Source organism: Triticum dicoccoides, chromosome 3B, assembly GCF_002162155.2.
Source record: "Triticum dicoccoides isolate Atlit2015 ecotype Zavitan chromosome 3B, WEW_v2.0, whole genome shotgun sequence".
Lineage (NCBI taxonomy): Eukaryota > Viridiplantae > Streptophyta > Magnoliopsida > Poales > Poaceae > Triticum > Triticum dicoccoides.
This window is the reverse complement of record NC_041385.1, coordinates 649,321,225-649,328,365: the sequence shown is the minus strand read 5'-3', so window position 1 is coordinate 649,328,365 and position 7,141 is coordinate 649,321,225.

Genomic DNA, 7,141 nt, shown 5'->3' with positions numbered 1-7,141 from the left:
AGCCCTGGAACTGGCATTTTCATCAGCAGCCTGAACTTCATCAGCGGTGCTGGCATGTTCTTCAGTCGGCTGAGCTAAGACTTCAGCCTGAGGAATTTCATGTTGCGTTGGAGCAGCAACATTGGTGAATTTCTTCGTCAGGTTGACGAATCTGACTTTGGCTCCTTGCCAATCAGCATAGTAGGCATCAAAATCCTTGCCGAGGGCTTGAATTTCAGACTGAGCCTGGAGAAGTTCCTCAGGTGTCATTCTGACAACGTTTTTCTTCGGGAGCTTCTCCTTTCTGTATTGAGCTTTCTTAATCTCTCTTGCCTTTTCAAACTTCCATTTCTCTTCAGTGATGAAATGGGTCAGCATGTGACTTTGACCGGCGGTCAGATGAAAATCAGGCATGGGGGTGTTTGGATCCTTGTGCCAGAGATCAATATAATCGAGGATTTTCCTCGGATCCAACAGCAGTGGCACAGATGTGCCTTTGGCTCTAGCAGCCTTTACCTGTCTGTCTTTGATGATTTCTGCGAGTTCATCATCAGAAGCTTCATCATCAGAAGGCACATGGAATGCGACCTGTTTCTTCTCTAGACTTGGCCGAGGACCTCGTCCAGCAGTTGCTTTGGTCTTCAGCAGAGTCGGGCCAGATGATGACTTTGGTGCAGCAGAGGAACTTGCTGAAACACCAGAGGCAATCGAGAAACCAGCAGTCCTTTAACATGTAGTCAGATGCACATGAGCTGAGGACTTTGAAGGAACAGTAGCAGTGTGAGGAATTTGTCGTGAGGGCGCTGCTGAGGAACTTGGCCGTGAGGGCGCTGTTGAGGAACTTGGCCCTGAGGGCGCTGTTGGTGAAGCACTTGGCTTACGAGCAGGCTTCTTTGGCATGGATTTCCTCGGTTTGACTGAGGCCTCAGTAGCAGTAGCAGTGGCAGAATCCTCATTGAATTTCTTCACTGCCTCCTTGGCCTGTCTTGCCAATTTGGCTTGGCGCTTAGCCCATTCTTCAGGAAAGTCCTCACCACGTTTGATGCTAGTGGGGTCAGCTACTTGGCCAGGTGCCAATGGAGCTCTTGGGCATGGAGGATTGAGGGCGAATTTCTTCATGTACTTTGGAGTCACATATCTGTATTCCCTCCATTCCCTTGCCCATCTCCGTTCAATCTTCTGAATGCGCACCTTGCACTGATTTTTGTTTTCTTTGCCATATTTTGCTTCATCAGGTGTGCAATAGTCAGCATAAATTTCCTCAGGGATTTCAAACGCAGTCATAACCTCAGGTTTCTTTCCTCCTTTCTGCGGCTTCTTACCGTCTGCCATATTCTTCAGTTGAGGAATTTGAACAATTGAGTTCTCTGAAGAAGTATGCAGTTTTTCTTCGAGGAACGCTGCAAATGAGTTAAGTTGATGAGAACCTAGTGATTCAGCAGCAGACATGAGTACCTGTGAACAGAGTACATGTGCGAGGAATTTGGAGAGGTCATATGCGTTCTGAGAAGGTTTTTGAAAAGAACAAGTTCTGAGGAATTTGACCAGATGAACCTTGAGGAATTTCACTAAGCGTTCTTGTCTTAGGTTCCAGAGTTGTACAGATCGAAGATCCACACAATTAGGGAATCTTGAAGAAAATGGTTGCTTAGAGAAACAGTTCAAGATCATATGAAGTGTGTGGTGTTCGTATGTGGGAAGATTTGAAGAATAAACACCTTTGAAGATTTTCAGGAAAGCTTGAGAATCAAAGCGAGTAATAAAAGTAACTTTTAATTACCCGAAATGAAGAACACGACGAACTGAGAAGAACAGACGGGAAGTTCGTCAGGTTAGATCTTCCTTGCCCTAACTCGGCGGAGGAAGACAGCTACGGCGGCGGCGGAGTGAAGATTTCCGCGGTCGGCGTGAGTACGGCGGCGACGAGGTCGAGGCAGTGAAGCTCTTCCTCACCGGCGGCGATGGAGTAGCGGTGGCGCTAGGGTTTGAGGAGCTCGAGCGGGAGAGAGATGGTCGAGCGGAGTAAATGAAGTGAGGAAGGGGAGAGGGGTATTTATAGACACGGTGAAAAACTATTCGCCCGAAGATTTAGGACGAACGTGCCCCTGCCCTTTCTCCTTCACGCGACATGTGTCACCCACGTACTGTGTAGTGGAGATCATGTACGATCATGGGTGAATAGAATAATACATCGTGGGATGCGGAACAGTTTGAGCGGCAAAACCGAAAATTTGGATAAGACTAGTTTTAAAGTTTCGTTCACAATTTCTTCAGCTGCCAAGGACACAGTGAAGACTTTGAACGAGTTTCAAATAGAACGCACATGAAGAATTTGTGAATAGATTGGGTTGAGTATAGCATAGAGGTGAAGGGTCCGATCACATTCACTTAGCAGAAAAAGCAACTTGAAGAAATAGCTATAAGTGAATGCTGTAGAGGACATAAACTCATATATATATATAGCCAATGAAGAAAAATGAAGGAAACAGTGAAGATTTTGCAAAGTCGAAGAATTTGAAAAACTGAAGAATTTCAAAACTAAGGAAAAACTCAAATTGAAGATTTTCAACTTTTTGTGGTGGCGTGACCCACCGTATAAGAATGATGATTTCAGACACCGCGTACAATTGTCGTAGGGTTCTGAGAATCAAATTCTTCATTAATTTCTTCACACTTAGAGTGTTATTCTTCATTGATTGAAGAAAAACGTTTCTTCATGTGTTGCACATCTAAGTCATCAATTTTGCATAAGTGTTAGGATGTGTGTCCTTTTCAAAGAACATTCGAAGATTCTAAGATATTTAGCTCACACCGCAACTTGCTAAATCTCTTCTCATCCAAGGGCTTAGTGAAGATATCAGCTAGCTGTTCTTCAGTCTTCATGTGCTCGATGGAGATGTCGCCCTTCAACACATGATCACGAAGAAAATGATGATGAATTTGAATGTGCTTTGTCTTCGAGTGCTGAACTGGGTTGTGAGCAATCTTGATGGCACTCTCATTGTCGCAGAGGAGAGGCACATTCTTAACGTTGACGCCATAGTCCTTGAGTGTTTGCTTCATCCAAAGCAGTTGAGCACAGCAAGAGCCAGCAGCAATGTATTCAGCTTCCGCAGTAGACAGTGATACGCAGTTCTGTTTCTTCGAGGACCAACAGACCAAAGATCGTCCGAGGAAATGACAAGTGCCAGAAGTTGACTTGCGGTCCACACGATCACCAGCATAGTCAGAGTCAGAATATCCAATGAGATAAAAAAATAGAGCCCTTGGGGTACCATAATCCTAGTGTTGGTGTGTGAGCTAGATATCGAAGAATATGCTTCACAGCCTTATGGTGTGATTCCTTCGGTGCAGCTTGAAATCGGGCACACATGCAAACACTAAGCATTATATCTGGCCTAGATGCACATAAGTACAATAAAGAACCAATCATGGAGCGGTATACCTTGTGATCGAAGTCAATACCATTTTCATCGGTGCATAGATGGCCTTTTGTGGGCATAGGAATTTTGACGCCTTTGCAATCTTGCATGCCGAATTTCCTCAGTACATCTTTGAGGTATTTCTCCTGAGATATGAATATGCCATTGCACTGTTGACGAATTTGAAGACCTAAGAAGAATTTCAACTCTCCCATCATAGACATTTGATATTCTTCACTCATCATATAGGCAAATTCATCACTATAACGTTGGTCAGTACAGCCAAAGATAATATCATCAACATATATTTGGCACACAAACAGTTCACCATCATAAGATTTAGTAAAGAGAGTAGGGTCGAGTGAACCGGGTGTGAAGCCATTCTTCATGAAGAATTCCTTCAATGTATCATACCACGCCCGAGGGGCTTGCTTGAGGCCATAGAGGGCCTTATTAAGTTTGAAGACTTTGTCAGGATTCTTTGGATCTTCAAAACCTGGGGGTTGAGCAACATATACTTCTTCCTCAAGCTTACCATTGAGGAATGCACTTTTCACATCCATTTGATATAAGATGATATCATGATGATTAGCATAAGCAAGTAATATGCGAATAGCCTCAAGTCTAGCAACAGGTGCAAAAGTTTCATCGAAATCAATTCCTTCAACCTGTGTGTAGCCTTGAGCTACCAGTCGTGCCTTATTCCTTACCACAAGGCCATTTTCATCTTGCTTGTTGCGGTAGATCCACTTTGTGCCAATGATATTATGCTTGTGAGGATCTGGACGTTTGACCAGTTCCCAGACATTGTTGAGCTCGAACTGATGTAATTCTTCTTGCATAGCCTGAATCCACTCCGGCTCCAAAAATGCTTCATCTACCTTAGTGGACTCTGTGATAGAGACAAAAGCATAGTGCCCACAAAAGTTAGATAAATGTGAAGCTTTTGAGCGTGTGAGAGGACCTGGCGCTTCAATGTCATCGACGATCTTGTCAACTTGTACTTCTTTTGCAACGCGAGGATGAGCTGGTTGACGTCGAGGTATTTGATCATTTTCCTCAGCACCATTATCTTCAGGTGCGTCAGCTCGATGTTCTTCGCGTACTGGAATGAATTCTTCAGCAAATTCTTCAGTAGGAATGACATCTTCAGTTGCCTTGAACTTGATAGAATCCTCAGGTGCTGGTTCATCTAACACAGAAGGTAGGTGCTCTCTTTGCGAGCCATTAGTTTCATCGAACCGCACATCTACAGTTTCAACAATCTTGTGAAGAACAATGTTGAAGACTCTCTAGGTGTGCGAGTCCTTTCCGTAACCAAGCATAAAACCTTCATGTGCTTTCAGTGCGAATTTAGAATTGTGGTGAGGATCTCTAATCCAACATTTAGCACCGAAGACTTTGAAATAACTCACATTGGGTTTCTTGTCAGTGAGGAGTTCATAGGCCGTCTTCTTGAAGAATTTGTGAAGATATACTCTGTTGATGATGTGGCACGCAGTATCAATTGCATCAATCCAAAAACGATCAGGCGTTTTGTATTCATCAAGCATAGTGCGAGCCATCTCAACAAGAGTTCTGTTCTTGCGCTCCACGACGCCATTTTGCTGAGGAGTATAAGGAGCAGATAACTCATGAGTAATACCAAGTTCATCAAGATAGTCATCAAGACCGGAATTCTTGAACTCAGTTCCATTGTCACTTCTGATGTGCTTGATCTTCACACCAAAGTTGGTTGAAGCCCTCGAAGAAAAATGTTTGAAGACTTCCTGCACTTCATGTTTGTAAGTAACAATGTGTACCCATGTATATCGAGAGTAATCATCAACAATGACAAAACCATATAGAGAGGCAGCATTAGTGACTGTTGAGTAATGATTAGGTCCGAAGATTTCCATGTGAAGCAATTCGAATGGACGAGTAGTGGTCATGATAGTCTTTGCTGGATGCTTGGCCTTGGTCATTTTTCTAGCTTCACAGGCTCCGCATAAGTGATCCTTGAGGAATTTGACATTCTCAATGCCAATGACATGCTTCTTCTTCGCAAGCGTGTGCAAATTCCTCATGCCTGCGTGAGTCGTCGATGCCATAGCCAGCCTTCTGAAGCTTTTGCAAGTAGGCACACGGCTGGTTGTGGTCCTGTAGAGAAATCAACAATATACAAATCTCCTCTCCTAAAGCCTTCGAAGACTTTGGAATTGTCAGCTTCCATAATCACAACACAACGATACTTTCCAAAGACAACAACCATATCAAGATCACAAAGCATTGAGACTGACATGAGGTTGTAACCTAAGGACTCAACAAGCATGACTTTGTCCATGTGTTTATCCTTAGAGATCGCAACCTTACCAAGACCCAATACCTGACTTTTGCCTTTGTCAGCAAAGATGATATGCTTCAGATGTGACGGTGATAAAGGAGCATCCATCAAAAGATTCTTGTCACCAGTCATGTGCTTTGTACATCCACTATCGAGGACCCATTCAGTGGTTTTGGGTTGGTCATCCTGCAGATGAATTAGTGTAACTTACAATCTCATATGCTTCATCAGTGAAGAATATGATATTAAGTTCATCAGATGAATTTCATCAAGCGGTAAACAGATATAGCAGTATGAGGACGTGTGAAATGAAAGTTCATTTCATCATGGTTAGCCTGCGTCCTTTCAGGCAATTTTGTCAGGTCCCCAGCAAATTCTTCAGACATTAAGGCACGTCTGGAGACCTGACCCTGCAGAAGAGATTAGTTCTTTTTCTTCACCACCCACATCTGAAGGGGTGGCAAAGAGTTCATCACTCTGCGAGCACCATATGAGAATGGTGGCATAGAAGCCAAACCATTTCGTTTTACATAAGAGGGGTTAGGGTAAGCATATGAATAAGCAGAGAAATTCTTCGAGGACTTATGAACATAATGATTTGAAGAATAATATGCATATTCGTAGCCCTTAGCTCTACCCTGCGAAACAGAGTTGTTAGCACGATGATAATCATATGAGGACTTTGATCCATTTGAGGAATTTGATCCACGTGAGGAATTTGGTCCATATGAGGACTTGGATCCATATGAAGAATTAGGTCCATATGAAGAGTTTGTTCTAGGGTTCCTATTCTTCACAGGTGGTGTCATGAGGACATTCACCTGAAGACTTTCAACATAACTTTTGGGAACCCAGATTTTCTTCATAGGGGAACCGTTCCTGCAGTTAGTCCCAACATATCTAGCAAATACTTCACCATTCTGATCTTTGAACAGTTTATAGTTGGAGTCAAATGACTCATCAGAAGAATGAGAAGATTCACATGTAAAGCCAGATAACATGGATGGATCAACTGGAGGTCCCTTTGCAGCAACCCATGAGGTTTTGAGGTACTGCTCAGTCTTCCAATATGTTCCATCAGCATTAAGTTTCCATCAGCATTAGGGTTTCTGTTGAGGATCTGCTTTTTGAGCACATCACAGAGAATCTGATGCCCTTTGAGGCTTTTGTACATGCCTGTCGTGTACAGTTCCTTCAGCCCTGCATCGTCAGTGATACTAGCAATGTCCTCAGATGAGGAATTAGTGATAGCAGAGGCAGGTGAAGAATTTGTAACAGTTGAAGCATTTGAACATTCAGGTGAAGAATTGCCAGATTCACAGTCAATGCACTTTAAGCATGGAGGAACAAATTCTTCCTGAGAAGTGCTGATTTGTTGAGCAAGTAATGAATCGCGCTCCTTCTGAAGATCTTCATA